Source organism: Channa argus, chromosome 19, assembly GCF_033026475.1.
Source record: "Channa argus isolate prfri chromosome 19, Channa argus male v1.0, whole genome shotgun sequence".
NCBI lineage: Eukaryota > Metazoa > Chordata > Actinopteri > Anabantiformes > Channidae > Channa > Channa argus.
The window spans coordinates 14,423,852-14,444,379 of NC_090215.1; the positions used below are offsets into that span (position 1 = coordinate 14,423,852).

General features: G+C 40.1%; 1 protein-coding gene across 1 annotated transcript in view; it reads right to left on the minus strand.

Moving 5' to 3' along the window:
- Window positions 1-20,528, minus strand: part of LOC137104758 (collectin-12-like) — a 32,149-nt gene that overhangs the window by 9,141 nt on the left and 2,480 nt on the right. The gene's annotated exons all lie outside the window — the stretch shown is intronic.

Sequence of the window (20,528 nt, forward strand, 5' to 3'; positions counted from 1 at the left end):
GTGTGTGTGTGTGTGTGTGTGTGTATGTGTGTGCGTTTACCTGCAATGAAACTGACTTCACATGCCACAAATTAAGGGTCCAGCTCTCATTCAACACGACATGATGAAAGGTGCAACACTACTACAAACAGTTTTCATACATCTAGGTTAATAGGATGGCAACTGAAAAAGCTGTCAGCTACCGTCATTCATCAACCGCGAAAGTGCACGAATTGCTTAGTGTTAGAGATTTCACCGCACATCTAGTTCAAGTGAACTTTAAATTAAAAACACAGTGCTGATTGGCTCTTTAGGATCTCCTCAGGACTTTATCTGCCAAAGTTAACAACTAGGGTTGTTCTTAAGGGTGTGAAGGGATTTTTAATGATCGCTCAGCGCTGGACTCCAGCTGGAAGTGAGGTCTCCTCCACCCTGGGCCAACCTGACATGTCATGACATTTACCGTAAGGACCATGAGCAAGTTCGGCAAATAAAAATGGTTTTAAGTGCCCAATGACACCACTTCCTCCTACACAAAGCCCTTTATGACATCATAAAACAAAACCTACTTGGTCAATTTTTGTGCCAATATCGTTACGTCTTTGAACGTTGATGAAATTTTTGTGCACTTTGGAGCACCAAAGCACGCCATAGATACAGGACCAAGAGAATTTTTCCCTTTTAAAGTTTAGTTAGCAAATAGCAAAACATCCTGCTGATGTGGAGCAACATCAGCATAAATTTATCATCAGGTGATCTAACAAATGTACATGTGGTCTTTATTAACCTTTTAGCCTTTTTTTTAGGCCTTCACCAGCTCCTAAGGGAAAAACCTGTCGCTATGCAACCCTCTCTCCAAAAAATTCTGTTCCTATACAACTAAACTGCAAATCTGATTAAATTAGTTGATTAATTATGTTCCTGTGAAACATGCATTTGAATGCAGACATGCTACAATTAGGGGAAAGGGAGTTACAAAGCAGTGGTTAGTGTGGGTGGCGGGTGTAAAGTAAAGAACTGTCAAGCCACAGACCCAAGATCAGATCCAGAGTCCTGGTTAGGATCAGGGGAGAAAACCACTTAGGGTTAGAGAAAGATCGTAGAGGTGTTTAAAAACAGTACAACTCATTGCGTGTGAGGTGACAGTTTCATTTTCCTTTATTCAACCAACAATTGGTTATCCTCTTACCCTGACCAGCTGCTGTAGCTGCCTTAACACAACCACAAAGTGCTTTAATAAAGCTTGTCAGATAAACTGCCTATCAGCACAAAACGAAACACAAACATATATTTCAAAAAATGACAATGCAGAACTCATCAAGCAGAGTCGTTATGAGGGTCGTTTGGGGCAAACAGGTTTAAAATCTGAGAGGAGGAAATTTTAGATTTAAAGTGAAAAGCTATGTTTTTTGCCTACGTTTGATACACCTGAGAGTGACCCCAGCCGTTAGAGCTCCAAACATAGCCCCCAAACATAAAGTATATTTATACGTTTTCAAGCCTGAAAGACAAAAGCTTGGCTCTAGCTCTGGGTGTGGAGTGAGTTACTAAACACAAAGTGGTCACCACAGCTGTGTTTGAGACGTGACCAAAGTCTTCCCTCACCACTGGTTTAACAGTGAGCAAGGAAGTGCACTCTGGGAATACTGCCATAATAAATTATTGCATTTCTGAACCATCCATAACTGCTGACAAGTGTCAGCTCATGCATGCTTCCACAATAAAGCACGGATATCAGTTCATCAGTTCACAGTAATCAAAGCGCTTGTTGGCCAAATTTGCTGTTCCAATCCAAACATGCTGACAGTGTTTACAAATCTGCTGCGCTGAAATGATACCAAAACACTTTGAAAGGGTAAAAACTATTACACATGCAAAAGGCTTTTCCATTTCATTGCGCTCATGACTTATGATCTTCAGATGCTCGTGAACAAGTGGAGAATTTTGGTTTTCTGTCAAGGTGGAGGACACCTGGCATTACACAAAACACATGGCCAACCACAATAACAAAAAAAGAGATCAGTGATTCACGGCTCCTTCAGCTCCTCAGAGGGAATAGGCATCAGATGGAGCAGCTGCGGTCTTTTCAACGCCAGAGTGTCATTGCACTAGTGAGCTCTCTAAGGCGCAATCATTGGTGACAGCATGCTTTCTGTTTGTGGGTCACTTGCTGGATGAGCCAGACAAATAATGAAAAGAGACACATGCTAAATTTAGCTGTCAGCTGAAGCCTTAGCATTATGATTGCTTTTTATTTTTATGCCAATTATGTGTTTCCTGTCTACATTGGTCTTAGTGATGCCTATGTATACACATGCATCGTCAGCGTAAGTGAAGAAATCAGGGCTTGTTTTGTTCCCCTCAAAAAGCTGTTGGCGCAATGGCAAACATCACCCTGTTCCAATTTTTTTGAGATCATAGAATTCTAAATGAAAAATATTTTTCCATTAAATTATAAAATGTCTGAGTTTCAACATCTGGTATGTTGTTTATGTTCTATTGTGAATAAAATATGGGTTGATTTGCAACTCATTGGATTCTGTTTTTATTCACATTTTACACATCGTCCTAAGCTTTTTTGAATTGAGGTCATTAGATAATGGTGTAACCAACAATTTTTTGTGAGCTTAATGAATGACATACTTTGCACATTAGCTCTTTAACCAGAATTTTAGTACAGATTAAATAAAAAAATGAATAAAATAAATCTTTTCTGTACTTAAATGTTTTGGAGATATTTTGGCCAGTATCAAAAACTGTCTCACATACTACAGGGGGCATATAAGACATTGAAATTATATGTGAGGCTCACTTTTTAACTCAGTTTAGTTCTGTTTTAATGTAGATGCTTCAGTGCTTTTAACCTCCATATTATACTATGATGTGTCTAAAATATTGGGACATTTAATTCTCCTTGCTTGCTCTTTATGATCTGAAGATGTTATTTGGAACTAGATTTGACACTATTTATGTCTTTAACCTGATGAACACCAACATAAACAACAACAAGAAAGAAAGAAAAAAGAATTTTCAACTAGTATAAACTAGTATCTAATAGGTTTAGAATTAAATTGAAATTAAATACAATAGAAATACAATCAAAACAACACTTTGCGTATGACAAAGCCCCATATTCTCCAAATGGCTGTTTGCATGAAGAATGGCCAGATGGATACATGAGAATCAGGACAATCATCATTCACTTGAATAAAATATCTTGAGGTTTGTAGCACATGAAGTCTCTCCGCAGGAGGAATTATGTGTTACAACTTCAGGCCAGTTGATAACATTTAAAAAAGGAACACATTTCTCAATAAATATTAAAATCAGAAAGATGAGACCATGACGCAGACTGTGGAAAAACATTTGTGAACAATGCAATTCTTGTTCACAGTTTAACTTTAAAGGCTCAGTTTCCTTTGGCTGACCATCATTAAATTGGACACCGATTTGTCATTTTTCCCCTTTTGCCTTCACTGTTAGAAACAGTCTAATCTTACAGACCACAACCACAAATAAAAAAACATCCAGGATGCTCAGACCACAGACTGACAACAACACTCTCACTGCTTGTAGCAAAGCAAAAGCAATACCCTGAACAGATCCCTGCCAAATCAAGGACAGCAGACCAATTTTTTTTTTTTGTAAATGTGAATGTGTTTCCTTTTTAAATGATTTTAATTCACTTTTACTTCTGTATTAATGTGCCAGGGTTAAACCAACACCCGCTGCCAAATTATACCAGACAAATAATTAGTATTAATAATAAAGTATTTAACATTTTAATTCAAACAAGCATAAAAGACTGCAAACAAATTATTACATCCTGAAATTTCAACAAGCCATACGATCATAAATGAGCCATAAACAAGTCTAAATAGATTTTAAACATGTTTAAAGTTTAGTTTTTAGAATTGCTGTATGTTGTGCAGATCCAAGTTTGCTGTATCTAGATGGAACATTCAGTCTCAAAAAGTTATACCTCTAAATGAAAGTATTTTAATGTGAATTAAGAAGTATTTTAACCTGAACCTATGGCCTGAATGCAAAGCAGTTTGAGTATAACTTGTAATACAGTAACACGCAGCAAGTGTAAAAGGATGATTACATGAATTTACAGTTGGATGCAAAAGTTTGTACCCCCTTATTTTGAAATATAAAAAACACAATTTTTTCATCAACATAATATTTAATGCAAATTTGGCTAGTAGAATATTCCTTCATCTGAAACTTTTACAATTTGTACAATTCTTTGTTTTACTCTTTACTTTACTTACTGTTACATCAGGTCAATGAGCATTTTTAGAGAACAAACCATTCAGAGATACCTGAAATAGCCCACAGTTCATTTTTTAGCAACTTCCTGTTTCCCCTGGATGTGAACATAAAGAACAGCAATTTTTGTGCCTGTGCACTTCAGGGCAGGCTAAAAGCATATCATTTATGTACACAATAACCACTAAAGGCCCTCAAATAGAGCCTTGAGGGACTGTGTGTTTTGTTTAGAGAAAATCACTTATTATTTTTGCAAGACTTCTATTTTAAACCCATTTTAAAACCCATTTACCATAATAAAGGAATCCCCAAACCACATCTTCATATCAACATGGTCATTAATGTCCCCCTGCCAAAGTAATGTCCATGAGACCACAGGAAGCACAGCCAATACGTGGACCCTGCTCATTAAAGAAGCTGTTTATTTACTGGAAATACAGAACGGACACTATAGTAACGAATGAAAACACAAAGCTCCAAGCTGAGGTCACATAAACTGTTATTTGGATCTCTGCCTTGCTTAACCCACACACTCAACCTCTTTACAGGAAGCAGAGTGCAGATATCCTTCAAGAGGACAATATATGAGTTTTACCTGGCAATTCAGGACAAATTGCAGCAGTGGATAAAGTCCTCAAAGACTTTACTTAGATAAAAGTAGTATTGATATCCTTGGGGAGGGGGGACAATGTTATAAGGAGATGGGGGGTGATAACAAATAGAGGAAAGTTTTAAGGAAAAGAAAAGATTGAAAGTTGATTTTTGGCTGCTTAGGAGCAGCACAATAAGCTGTGTGCACAACATTAACATGTTATCATATTTTAGAAATCTGTTGCCTAGTTACACATAAAGCAAATGTGGCACAGCATTAGTAGTTATTTGAAGCCAGATACATGTCAGTGCATTATTTCCTCTCTTTCAGCTCTGTTGTGGACTTTGCTAACTCCTGACTGAGGCTGTTAAATGCTCTACAATGTTAACCAGCCAATGGTCTGCATGACGGTGGGCATGTAATTGCTTTTAGGGACAAAATAAGCTACCTGCTGGAAATTACAGCAAGAGAGAGCTAAGAGGGAACCAGAAAATGTTGCAGAATCAGCAATGAGAAGCAAAAATACCTATTGTTAAAATACATTTGCTCAAATCTCAGTGGAATTAATCAACACCTTTTACATTATACATAACATTGCTAATACAATCCATATATATATATAAATTAGTAGTACTTGAGGAAACTGAAATGGACATGGTCAGCTCCAGCTTTGAAACATTTATGTGAACAGAAATAATTGTGAAAAACAACACGAATTACACCTGTGACTCTCATTACATTACAGACAAAGGAGACTACTCTCAAACACACCCACTGACAACATCTCTGCTGACCATACATTTTTTTCAATGCATGCCAAAACTGTAGTTGTTTGTTTGTAATTGGCAGTCATCTATCATGCCATCTGGCCTCCATTACTCAACAGAAACAAGGATTTTACAAGATCTCTGAAACACTGTAATCCCGGCCAAGATGTTTTACAGTCAGGAGGGAGATGATGGCTCAATGAATGACTCATGCACAGCCTTGCATTCTCAGTGTCACAGCGTGATGGCCTGCACTGCATCATTTGCTGCAGCAGTGTGTGTGCACGAGTTTAGGAATGTCTAACTGCAGCTTTTATTTGAAAGAAAAGAAAGATTTTTTTCTGTAGATATTTTCATCATGTTAAATTTGACCAATCTTTTAGTAGATACAGTCCAGGGTCAGTTTTAATTCACGTCCTAAGTGAAACCATTTCTTTGGAACCAGTTTTAGTGAGATCTAGTTCAGCAGGTGATTTCTTTCTGCAAAGTTTTCTAGAAAGCCTCAGAAGAAAACCTGTAACGTGTTTGTAACAGCTTTAGTAGTGTAACACTACCGTCGGGTTATGAGTTTCCCTCTCAGGGAACATACAAAAACAGTTCCTGCTGAGGACCATCTACAGCAAATGTGCAGTACTTTCTCGCAGAGGAGGTCTTGGCAGCTTGGTTACCTCACTTAATAACTGCCTGTTTAACAACTTGGACAAAGTATTATGCCCACTGCACTCCCTTGCCTGTACCTGCCAATGATGCAATCAGAGGAAGTGCAGAATTAGAGCCAATGGCTTCTGAGTTCACGGGACAACTCCTGAGGCCCAGCAGGAAACCAACACCATCCCGACTCCATGTGTGGCCTGATTCAGGCTGCATCTCTTTTATTGCATGTGATGGAAACCATACGCCTCCGTAGAATGAGACAGACAGGATGATGATCATGGTTAGAGTACAAGTATGTGACTTAAGGAAAAGTGCAGACAGGAGTGACAAGGCCAATGCTCAGTCAGAGAAAGATGAATTTCAACAAACTCATTGCATTGTGGAGAAGCTCAGAGATTTCGGAAAGGTGGAGAGAAAGCAATGATAAATGAATTCTAAAAGCCTCATTTTCCCACAGAGAACCGAGGATCTCTATGGGATGGATCATCCACCTAAAAATGAGATAGAAGGCTGAAGTGGTGCCATTTCTGACAGGACAACTCTGACTGGGCTTTGTATCACATTGAGTGAAAGGGATTATCACACTGTGAAGCAACCATGATTACACCATCTCGCATCTCTCCAAGGCTCCAACCGTCTGCCGCCTCACTGTGGGGGAGGAAGGGAAATCTTTTTCCCCCCATGTAAAGATCTAATTCCTCTGTCCTTTCATCCGTTGACATATTTATGGAGCTACAGCATATTCAAAGTTGAAAACTTGAGTTTTAGTTAAAACAGAGTTGTATTTTGTCTTAAAGACCATGCACAAGGTTGAAAGATGTAGAGAGTCATTGATTATGGGAGGGAGCAAAAACGAATAAAGTGACAGCTTAGAGAACGAGCATGTTTAAAGCTGCAATAATGTTTATATGGATGCAATAATGGATTCACACACCTCTCAGCACCGTTTCTTCACTTGTTGCACCCAAAGTTTATCCTGCTCATCCAGGAATTGATGTAGCAACCTTCTGGTCACAAGGTCACTTCTCTAACCTAAACTTTAACCTTTAGCCCCCCCACTGCCCCCACTCTGCCCCCAATGGACAGTTGTTAATGTGTTTTAACAAGTCATTTCTGTTTTTTTATGTCCCGGTAGCTTGTTTAAGACATACAATACGGATGATTAACTATTCCTGCAAAGGTAAAAAAGGAAGGTCTCATTCACTGTGAATAGCAATCATTGTTTGTCATTTGATCCTAATAGAATAATGATTAATGTAGCTTTACTGTGGAGCTATAATAACAAATAATGGCTATATTGAGCTCAGATAACTATAAAATCTTTTCTTTTTGAAGAGCAGTAAATAAAAAATTAAATATAAAAAAGCTTGCTGGGGTGAGTGTGATATGTACTGTCCTTCAGCTCATAAAAACCTCTGGTAAGACAGAGAGCTGGCCTAACTACACACTATTTATTTGACCATAATGATGTCTCTCCAACTGATAACATTTGCTGATAACTGATAACAAAGGGTTTTCCGCCGAGCTGTAGTCAGGCAGGCATGAATCCACTGCCTCTTTCGTCTCACCCGGAGGCCCTCCCTCGGTTTTGCTCAGACTCAGCACTAGCTGCAGATACAACTTTCTTTCCAGAAAACTACATCAACAATGGAGGGGAGAGTGGGAATGGTCTTACTGAGCTCAGGGATTTGAGGCCCATGGAGTGACTTGGGTTTTAGTTACAAAGCAAAACATTGGAGCTTAAGCACCCCAAACTTTGCAGCTTTCTAGTAAGTGAGTGTGCTTCTTTTCATCTATGTGTGTGTGTGTATGTATGTGTGTGTGTGGCCCAAAGGCTAATGAACATCACATAAGCCTCCAGAATTTGATATCCTATCCGCACTCAACTTTGAAAGAAATACAAAACCATCAGCAAAAAGAAAAGTGTTCAAAGTCAGAATGCAGGAAAGCAGGACAAGAAAAACAGAAGAAACACTTTTTCCAGTGAAAGACTTGAAGGTCTTGCTCAGTTAGCTGCTGTTCAGCTGTACCGTTAGTTTGACAATAACGTTTTTAAATCTGCATCCTGCTCCGTTTTAAATGTAAATGTAACACAAGAAAAACTGTTAACTCAGTCCTTTAGTTGGCACTGTAAATATTAAAAACTTCCAGGAAAGATATAGAACTTTAGAGTTCTTGTCCCCAGTAGCTTATCTGATGGATGTTGTCTCCTCCTAAACAATGTGTGACAACTACAAAGGCACGGAACACTGCTAAGCACTTCAAAGAACAATAAGCATGTAAATGTTGCTGGTCTAAGAAAATGAGGTATAAAATAAATAATATTACATTTTCCCCCTGATGAACAGCTGGAATAATAAACCAAACGGCCCTTTCTTGTTTGCATGGACAAAATTTTATATAGACTGTCCAAAAGTACCCAAAAGTAGTACACCATATATCTGGTAAAGAAATTTCATTCTACAAACAATGGACCCTAGATGTTGTCACCACTGCCGGTGCTCTAACATTTATATGAGTGGAACTTAGGTTTATTTGCTCTCATACATGCAGGTGATGCAATACATGTTCCTGCCAATGGCAGTGATTTATAGGTGGTGGTAACATGCCAGCAAAGGCAGGAGAGAAGACTGCCAACATGGATTTAGACAAATAACATCCCAAACTGATGAGATACACTTTGCAATGTTTTTAAGAGACCAAATGTTTAAAAAAAAAACAAATCTACATACACAGTGTATGTGCAATCTCAAGATGCAGTTTTCTATTAGACATCAGATGTTGGCTCAAAGACAGTGAAGTAAAACCCTTTAAAAATGCATATTCACACACTTAGTTAACTTTCCACAGTATTATGAACAGAGACAGAAAGAAAGTTGTGGGTTTTAGCATTAACACAGAGTGTGTGTTCACACTAAGCTAAGTCAAAAATACCAAAATACTGCAGTTTGGACCAGTTCTGGGATTACATTGTCACTTATTTTGTGATCAGTGTGAAAATATTGAACTTGTTTTACCAACACATTAATTCAGATACTGATGGGCAGCAGCAGAATGAAAATGGTTAACGCAGTCAGCAAAAGTACACAAAACAGCTCCATATGCTGCTATGACTGAACCTCAAGAAACATAAGGATCTGGTTAAAGCTGTGCAGGGAGCACGACATACTCTGATGTATTTTCATGCACGCACTACAAATCCAAGACAGACAGGAAAGTGTGATGCACTCTTTTAAAGGTTGATTTTATCTTTGAAAAATCCTAACAATGTCCATCTTCATACATCCATCCACTATCTGTAATCGTGTATCCTGTGTGGGGTTGACGGGGGCTGAAGCCTATCCCAGCTGTTATTGAAAGGCGGGGTGCACCCTGGACAGGTCTCAGTCTAGATCAGGGCCAACACAGAGAGACACACACAGGCAGATAACCATTCACACTCCCATTAACAGCTACAGGCAATTTAGAGTCACCAATTAACATGACCGTAGCTAACCGCCCCGCCACCGTGCTCCCCATCTTCAAACAATCAAAACCTAAAATATACAGCAGAAAATTGGACAATTCAAAAGTATTTTTCAGCTGCTGTAATGTTTGAGTTACTGAGTCGAGTCTCCTAGAACAGTGACTGACACATGAACTACAGTTTCTGCTCTGTTGTGAAAAAAATTGACGAAAATGGACAGACATTCTTTATCCGACCCAATGGTTTCTGCTCCCCACCACTGGTGTCACTTGTGGATAACGTGTATAACATTATGGTCACTGTGGAGTAAGCCACTTTATGATTGAAGGGCTGCTTGTTATAAGAAGCCGTATCATTTATCAGTGGCTTTCAGAGAACTCGTAGAGCTGTAAAATATGAATACGACTCTGGTCTGGTGTGTTGACAGGTGGTTAAACAATTTTGTTTGACCAATTTGTGCATTCTGAATTGACAAGTGGAGGTGATGTGTAGGTTGAGGTTGTATAATTGTGTTATCGAAAAACTTTTACAACTGTTTGAAAGTTCAGTTTAAAACTCAGACACAGTATCAGTGGAATTTTGAATAAATAATGCACTGCTCAGAATGTTGAAAGTGTTCTGGAAACAAACAAGTTATAAACCCTTGTGTGAATCACTTTTCACAAAAAAGAGTGAGAGCAGAGCACATGCAGAATTGCAAAGTCCCCCAAAATCAACAAAATAAAATACGAAGAGGAGCAGGTTTAACGACTGATGGGATGCTCTCTGAGGTGGCTAACAATGGAAAGTCTCTCTTAATGCTCACTCATGGGTGTTGGAGTTCCTTCTGGGTGGTCCAGCACATCTGTGGTGGGATGTGGGTGTGTGGCGCATCAGTCTCAATGACAACAAGCCACCCTGGTCAGGAACAAGAGGGAGTTTTTCTGCCAAAATGTACTCAGACAGACACACTTCAGACGTGAGGGTGGCACGCTGTCCCACCTCAGAGCAGCCTGCTGTGAGACGTAGCATCAGGGGGAAGAAGGAGCTGTTTGTCATCTGGGCAGTGAATCACATGGCGACAACATCCCTCGACAGAACAATAATCGACACCAGACGATGACTTTAAATGACTCTGCGCAACAGTTTGGCTTTATGGGAATTTAGAGGAAGTGCTGGAGAGGAAACTTGTCTCTGAAGAATGGAAGAACTGTGTCTGTGCAGCACAGGCATCACCAGACACCAAAGCTAATATCTCAGTACTCCGAACAGCAAGATCTGATTACCACAAACTGCTTGTTAATGAAACTACTGGACCTTCACATGCTTGTCAGAAAACAATTGCATTTACTTTAAGGAAAAATTTGACGGTGAAAAACAGAGACTCAGAAGTTCCTACAGCAGTAGCAGGTTTTTACACAAACGTATCCCTGAAGAACGCTTCCGTCCAACCCCGAGTGATAAATTCTATTCATCTGTTTGTCTCCACAGGGAAGGCTCAGACTCTAATCATACACAATATACAGTGCAGTACATGAGATACGAATGTACAGCACGAGTCATCTAGGCTATAGCATATTTAGGACATCTCTATAGCTACTGCTGCAGCAAGTCAAAGGCAATAACGGTGGCATTTTGGCAACAATGACTCCTAGAATTTAACTTTATATATGATTACAGTGTTATTAAACTGTTTATGGTTGTGTGTGCGATGTCATATCCCTTGGTTAACATTAAATAATTACTGCAGGATTACTGAAAGCATGATCTTTCCCTAAGTCAAACATAGAAGAAAGTCATGTGGACCTGTGCTTCGGTCACATGACTTACCCAAAGGTGCCATGCTCACATCCTGTGTTTAACATGTTGAGTAAAACGCTGGTGGCTCAATGGTAATACTAGCTTTTCTTGAACACAAATAACATTAGACATGGCCTGGACATGAACTTAAAATAAGCAATTAAATTAAATTAGATGTTGTACAAGAAATGACAACCCAGTGATTTTTAACAGGGGGCATCTGTCACTGAACATGGACTAATGAGAACTACATTAACCAGTACAACAGAAATGCATTACTTTGTTAATTGCGCATGAATGCATGAAAAATATTGTGTAGAGCGCTGAAAGGTGCCAGAAAGTGGAATTTTCTCCATCTGCAGTCTCAGCCACACATGGAAAATGTGATAGCCCTTATGCATCTGACAGAGTTTTGGATCTGAACACTGGTCCTCACCACTTCAACTCCCTTTTGCAAACCAGGAAGCTGTAGGTTGATCTTGGCAATCGTCAGTCATTTATTTTCCAGTTTTTATTAACATTTTGGCCTGTGAATCATGAATTTAGTGAGCTTTACAACTTATGCTAAAAGAGGAGAAAATACAATCCCCAAATTCATTGTTAAAATGTGCCTGTGTGTTCTGCTGCTGGAGGTGTTAGGGGTGTTTTAGTGTTCACAGACACAGGAGACTCACACATAAAAGTATCAGTTTGTTCTACCAAATGTAGGTACTGTGTGTTATTCTAACGCTGAACAAACACATGCACAGAGACACACTGGAGTGGATACATGTGTAAGATCTAGTGTGCAAGCATGTTCCCTAAAGAACAAAAACTTGGAGCTCGCCAAAGCGATCGTAAGTCTTTTCACAGGATTCGATAAAGGAACGCAGGTGTCTTGGAGTGCCTTGTCTCCGCTCTGCTGTTCTTTTATTTAATTACTTAATCAATGAGTCAGCCCCTAGAAGGCACTTTGAGAGTCCATACTGAACTCCAGAAACCCTCTCCTGACATCTGCATGTGGGTCATGTCAAGGACACTGGGGTTATTATGATGTGTGAGAGCTGGAACTGTGAGAGCTGGGGGTGGGGGGTGGGGGGGGGGAGCAGTGGGCTTTGCTGCTTTTCCTCATTCTCAAAGGTGAGTCAGAAAAATCACTGACGCTCAGATGATCACAGGCCAGATTGAAAATATCAGCTAACTACCAGCACATGTGTTTTCCTGGCAAAAACATCCCCGATCGACGCCTGCCGTTCACATTCAGAGCCTGGAGTCATGTTACTGCTGGTTTATTCAGCCTAATGGAGGTATAACAGAGAACAAGAAAGAAGTGGAAAGTTTGGACAAAAGTTTACAGAATCTCTCAAAACTGACCGATGGTAAAACCATTCATTGTGCTGGCATTTGTCTTCTGGCTGCCCGGTAGAGAAACGTGTTTTTAAATCATTTACTTCAGTGATTTTACATGTCAACATTGGTTAACTAGGCTTGAGTATGAGTCAGTTGTCTTAAAAGGGTAAATGGTCAGCTTATAGAGTCCTTTTGTCCAAAGCACTTTGCAGTGTTGCTTCTTCTCAGTGAAGTGCTGCAAGTGCTTCCTTAAATCGCAGTTTGTAATAAAACTTTTAACAGCCTGGGAGTGTTGAGTTTGAAAGACATTAACCAGAAAGGGGAGATCTAATAAAAAATGCAGTGAGGGAAAGTTTACAATAAGATTTATGGATCATCTTCTCATATGTTTGGATGTCAAAATAACACGTGAGGAAGTGATCCAAATTAGATTTTTGATTCAACAGCCACTAAGTGATTGACATTAGCTTCATGGTGTCAAGAACAGTTGCCTGTTTACACACAGAGAAACATTATCAGATTATCACTGTGTCTGTCTGTTGTGTTCTGCTGAGCAGGTATTGCACAATTGGTTATCACAGAAGACAGATGCCTGCTGCAGCCACTATGAGGGCGGTGAAAATGAAGCAGTGAAACTAAAACAATGAGATGTAAGACGGTGAAATGTGCGTCATTAACTGAGCGGAACCGCAGAGTGAGATCATCTCTGTGGCCACCTTTCGTATTCTACTTACTTATTCAACTTATTTTTTAGTAGCCTTTACAGCAGCTAATTGGAAATAAAAATAAATGTGCAAAGAGACGATGCTCACTGTAAAGATTTGAAGAAAGATGCATTTTAATGTTGCACCTTGATGAAGGAAAACTAGCAAGAAGTATTAGATTTATAAATAGTCAATTAAAGCCCCTCAAAGGTCAGCACAGAATGTACATTCACGGCTGCTGTCATAGAACATACTCAAGAAAAAAGAAAGCTGCCATTTCCCCTTTTGGCTGCCTGTTGTTTCTACAGGTTCCAGGTTGAAAGGATTGAACTATAACAGATAAAACTGTGTCCAAGTGACTGCGAGTGAGCTGAATGGAGGCCTGGCGAAGAAAATACAAAAACGTCAAACTAAGCTAATGTTTTTTTTCCTTCATATGTGAGTACATATGTTCTTATGTTATAAAGGTGTGGAGTTTGTGGTTCAGACAAACACTTCCAGCTGGCTCTTGTACTGTTACAGCTCCGTCCTTGTCTTTATCTACTTCCCTCACATTCACACTGACTAACCTTATCTCCTCACAAAACGCTCCTCTCATGCAGCTCCAAACCAATCCATCTACTTCCTGCTCGTCTCTTACAACCGGCTGCATCTCCTCCACCTTCTCCCACTCACTTGTCACTCCCTTAACATCTCTTGGGATTAAATACTCTCTCCCAAGCAGCTCCTCTTGTTCATTCAGCATCTTGGTGTTATCTCTCCTCATGTCTGTCTGTCTGGAGGAAATCCCTCATCCCTGGCCTGCACTTCATCTTTTTGTTTACACTCTGAGACCTCGGTTTTACAGCACACTGTCTGGGTGAACTCTTTTCCTGCGCAGAGAAAAAGACTTAAGCTCGACATGAAACTGAGACGTGGAGCTGGTTTCTGTAAGCCACTGGATGACATTTAACATTACTATTCAACTTTATTGTTACTGGGTGTCTCCTAGCATGTGGTGTCTGCCTACATTTTTCTTGCTCTCACTCAGACAAATGTGCATATTTAACTCCACATTAATGTCTCTATTCTTCTCCAACATCCTTAGAGGCCTTTCCCATGCTCCCCTGGGCTTTGAAAATACTTCCAATGCTTGCGGGTATAGACATTTTCGAGACAGAACGATCAAATAATGAGTCTGTGCCCCGGCTATACAGAAGAAAAGTGAAGAGAGAATCTCCTGCAGATTAGACCAGATGGAATAAACAAACTGAAACCTAAATGAAACCTCTTTATTGCTCTGGAAGTTTTAAAAAGCCAGCAGACACTCTGACTCTCCAGGTCATTATCTGAGCCAAGCAGAGCAACAACACACAGTCCTGCATGAACAGGATTAGTGAATAAGCAACAGTAAAGCACTAAGAAAAAGAAGAGACATGATACCTTTAATGTGATGGGACAATTATAATTGTAAGTCCAAGTATTATGACTTTTTGGACCAATTTTAAATACTTATCCAGGACATTTTATTGCCAGTTTTTTTACTATAAAAACCTGGATTACAGAAGGTATGTACTTTAGCTCTGGGCAGAGCAAAGCATCTTTAAGCACTTGTCTTCAAACTGGCTGTGTTTTCTACAGGAGTCATTTCAACAGAAAAGGCCACTGACTACGAGCTGTAACATGTCACTTAAAATGCAGAATGAAAGTTTTATACTTTGTTCTGTTTTGGCCTCCACCAACAGCCAAGCAAAATATCTGGCTCTTGAGCCACTAAATGGATAAGTGGTGTACAGTGAGTTTTTTAAGCTTTTTTGCTGAAAACAGCTGCTGGGTTCCTGATCGGAAAGGAATCAGCAACTGATGAACAATATCAGCTCCCATTAGTCTAGAATCTTTAATGGGTAACCTGCTACCTCCTGGTAGGTTGAGTAGGTTCTTTTCATGCCATTAACCATCCAGTATAATAAGTTGGTTCCCATCATGTGCTATGGTGCATCCAAAATGAACACCATCACCACCACCTCCCTCTACACACTTTCTTTGACTCTAAAATAAGTCACTAAAAGTCTCTCCTGCATCTGTAGTAATTAGCTGGAAGTGTCATCTCATTATCAGATGGCGGGAGGTTGTTATCATTTGATGCATTTTTAATGCATTTTAAAGGATCCACTCGCTTTAGTAGCTTCTACCAAGCAGAAATAAAAATTAGAAACGTGTATGAATTATGAGAATGACTTAAACAGCAGAAAGAAGAGCAATAAAAGAAAAGCCAAACACAGATGTGCTCACCCAGACGCATAATGAGTATGTTTGAAAAAACATGCTAACCATAAAGTCTCAAGGCAAATTGATGTTGGTATGGCAGCCAGTGAAGAAAGCTTTGTATGAAAGTATTAAGTGATCAGGACCTGCCACGCAATGTTCAAGAAAGAACCAAGAGGCAGAATTTGAGAAAACCACAACACAACATTGCAAAAAGTCCAAGAAACCACAGCAAAGTGCATAAAATGTCTCATCAGACATTCTGACAAACACACTGTGAAATACCACATTAAATGTATTAAATATGTCAGTGCCCGACAACTGGCTAGTAATGTTACTGTAACCCTACCTGACTCCATTTTAACCAAGATGGATGAGGTGTCGCTGATCCCTCATTACAACTACAGCTAAAGGTGCTTGTGATGCACAGGTTTATTCTTTGCCAGCGAAACCCACCGGACAGAACCGGGGCCCGGCTGTGCTGACACAGCTGGCTCCAGGCACAGACACCCATGCACCGTACTCGACTCCAGGAATGTTCCAGGCTTTGCTGGAGAAACCATAACATGTGCAGGAAATAGATTAGTGGACTCTGGGTTCCGCAGAGGCCGGAGACCTCCTGAGCCCGGCCTCTCCAAACCCCCATGTGTGAGAACAGGAGATGCAGCAAGAGCAGGAGTAAGACCCCCACCCAGGCATCAGTGCAAATCCCAGGAGGACCTTCTGTGTGTAGCAATCATTTCTCCTTTACTTCATTACTGACCCTGACTCCTACCTGGACAAAACCTTCCACATCCAGTTTTAGTATCAAATGTTAAGGTTAAACTTTCTTGAACCATATGTAACACAGATCTTTGGCCTTAATTTTGCATATTTGAAGGTTTGCCAAAAAAAATCTGGACTAGATTTATACATTTGTGTTATCAACAACATAAAATTCAATATTTTAAATATTTACTCCATGATGGACACGAGTGAGATGTTAACACTGCCTCTAATATTACCCGGTAAAGAGGCCAACAGGCCATGCGCCTTGATAAATAACATATAGCCTACACAAGCTGATTAATATTGGTAATTTACTGTCTGACCATAGATTTTATATACGTAGGTGTCGCCTTATTTACATTGGCCAATTCTGGCTTGTAAATTATATAAAACCCGGATCACAAAAACACATTTTGTTGGGTTTGTCAAACATGGATTTGGCATAACGTACAACAACTTGCCCAAACGAAAAAGTTTCAACTTAAACTACAAATAATATACATTATATTGCACTGTTTATGGGGGCGGCCGTGGCCACCTACTGACCTCAGGGTTGGAGGTTCGTGCCCAGCTCTGCCCGACCACATGTCGAAGTGCCCCTGGGCAAGACACTGAACCCCAAACCGTCCTATCCCCATCCCCAGCCGGGTAGTGCCAGCCTCATACCCGGTAAAATAGGGGAGCGTTGTGTCAAGAAGGGCATCCAGCGTAAAAACTGTGACAAATATACATGCCATGCAACTTGATTTTGTAAATTTTATCTTGGGGGGGTTAAAGTCTTACCTGGGGGAGATATACCCCCCTCAGTTATTTCAGTATCATCTAGCAATGCAGGACAGACTGGCAGCGGTGTGGAGATATTCACTTCTTACCTCGTCCTACCAATCAGAGAAGATCAAGGCCTCTCCGTTACATGGGGATGTATAAAACTACCTTGTGTGTATTTGCATTATGAATCCAAATGTTTCATACTGCAGTTTCACCTGCATGTGCCATTAATGAAAATAACAAAAATTTTATTTGACTTTACCAACAACTTACAGCATCTCTTGGCTCATTGGTTCATGCTCAGTCCGGCTTCTCTGTTTCTTACCAGTAACTTTCAAAGCAGCATGACAGCACCGAAAAAGTTTGAAAATGAATGACTGACACTTATGCTGTTTGTATATCAGGTAATGCTCTAAGCTCAGTAACGTGTTGTGTGCTCTTACCAGGCAAATCAGTTGAATTGCTTTCTTTCATCCTTTTCATTTCAAGAATGACTGCACACTACATCACAGTTCTTTTGTGGAGCAGAATAACTTAGATTAGTGCATTACACATGTAACTAGCTCCAATCTGGTCTTTTTTGGTTGGTTCGTTGTTCTTGCCTCCATTTCCTCAACATATTTGACTCTTCTCTTAACTTATTTTTTTAACTGATATTTATATGCACCACAGAGGTTTGGTGGATGCACATAACTCCCCTCACCTACTGAATTTTTTTCAATTTGACAATGATGCGACACAGACTTTACGGTCACTAGGTGGGGCCAATGGCAGCGATTAATATACCAGCTCTAGAGGAGTTCAGCCAAAGCTCAAGTAGATTTTGTTTTCATTCTGATGGCCTTCTTATGTCAACCCCCCACAGAAAAATAAATATGTTTAAACCTTGAGCACTGTGGAAGCTATTCCGGCCTGGCTTCAACTTGGCAGGGACAGAGATCGCATTACCATATGAATTCACTCAGTGCAAGTGTTTGTGTGTGCGTGCGTGGGTGGGTGTTGTGTGCATTTCCACTTGTATACAAGTTAGTAGAAAATGTGCAGCTACGTGTGTGTTTCTGTAAATATACGTGATGTATGCATGTCTTCTGGATCCTAAACAGTTCTCTATGTTTAAAATGAGTGCGTCCATGTCTTTTTATGGTTGTGTGGAGACATTTTTGTTTATCCGTTTAGGTTATTGTGAGGACATTTTGGCTCATTCAAAAAATATTCAAGGGTTGAAACTTTGTAGTGATAATGTAAGTACAGGTAAACTTTGATCGAACCTTTTTAAATGGTATTACATTTTTGCAGAAGGGTGAAACGTCCTTGGACTCATATAATTTGTTACAGTCAACATTCAGTTACCTTTATATTTTCCTCTTGCAAAGTGGGGCTTTCGTCGTGATACGTTCAAGTGCTTCCATGAAGATCCAAAATGATTTCTGTTTTATTGTTGTCCATGTTGGATGTAACCTGCACACACTGCTTCATCAATGTGACTCTTCTTCACCTATTCACACATGAATGGCACTGGGAGCCACTGAGCCAAGGGGAGGCAGGGGAAGCACTACCAAACACTTTGACTACTCAGCAAGTCACACTAACAGTTTTAGGACAGTCACTAAGTTATTGAAAAGTCAGTGACTGTAATTTGGACTTGCTAGTCTATTCAAGCTTTATTATATGAACAAGTATCTACTTTAAAAAAGAACTCTTCAGCTGCATTGCTCCTTAAACTAAAAGTGACTAAAAATGTTACAGTAATGGATTATTTATTCGTGTCATTCTGCAATAGAGTTGGTGGATGAAAAAACGTCAGAAACGTGTATGTAATTGTACTTAGAGGAACAAAAGCCCATTGGCAGTGCACAATATATGCTCAGTCCTTAAAAGCAGCAGGATTAAGTGTTCTCTGTTTGAACGTGAAGTCATCCTTCACAAGTCCATCTTTTTTTTTGCTCAGTGGTGACTTTATTAACCAGCCGTATATTTGCACAACAGTCACAGCTTTGACATGTCTCAACAATTAAACATTGTCTTTCCCCCGGGAGTAGGTGATGAATTGAAGCAAAACATCCACAGAGAAAATAACTCTTTGAATACTGAGATTATGGTGCTAGACGTAAAAAAATGTGAGTTTTTGATGCTGTGCATGAATGCAGCTTTATTGCACAATGAAGTCCCTGGAGGGGTGAGGTGGACCCGCAGAGCTGACCCCTCCACACAGCTGCACTGTCCCAGAGACGACCAACGGCACTCAGCTCAGAGTTCAACAGCTCTCTCTTCCTACTCCAAATGTCAAGAGTTCATTTCAATAAAGTTAAAAGTGAAATGGATTTGGCTGCTCTCCCCACATCTCTCTATTCTAATCTATATTAGGGACTCGCACGCACTCACACAGGCAGACAGACAGGATGCTTCTACTCGGGTGACCAGGATGAAAGAGATGATGTTTTTACACAGTTTGAGTTCACCTCTGCTGGCGCTGGTACCTCCCATCCAGTCTCGTGGACCTCGGCCAGACTGTGTGTGAATGAGTCATACTGCAGCAACACCCCATATACAGAGACACAGCGGCTCCTCATCCCAAATCAGTGCTGAATCAACAGAGCGGTGAAGAAGCACGAGCTCAGTCTCCATGGAGAACAATAATTTGTGTGTTTGTGTGACACAGCGTTTACCCTTTGCTGCCACGTTTTTCTTTCTCTTTTTTTTTTCCCTTTTATTTCCAAAAGCATGATGCAGCAAATGGCCAACGTGCTACCTAATGAAACTCATTCTCAGCAGCTGCACAAGTCTTGGAAATAACCAAACTGCAAATCTTCCCTGCAAAAAGCTATTGGCGCTGGAGAGACTTTTTATGATTTCTTTTTAACTCAATGAGCAAAAAAACTGCACTTTTCCAACATAAAGCATGTAAACTTGTAAGGAAGGGGGGAAGGAGTGACTGGACCAAAGGAGAGTTACGGGGGGAAAAGGATGGGCCAGAGATACTAATTTTAAAGTTGCAGCTCCGCCAAATTACAAAAACATATTTTTCCACTTTCTATTAGTCACTGGAGCTATTTGTTTGACAGAAAAGACTTCCAGCGAACTGTTGACCCTGAGTCTATGGGTTGTCCAGTTTGATGGGAACCTTTTCTGTGGACAGACATGTTGCTCCTGCATTTTTTGATTGTTTGAGCATCTTAAATGTAATGAAGCAGCGAGTAGGACGC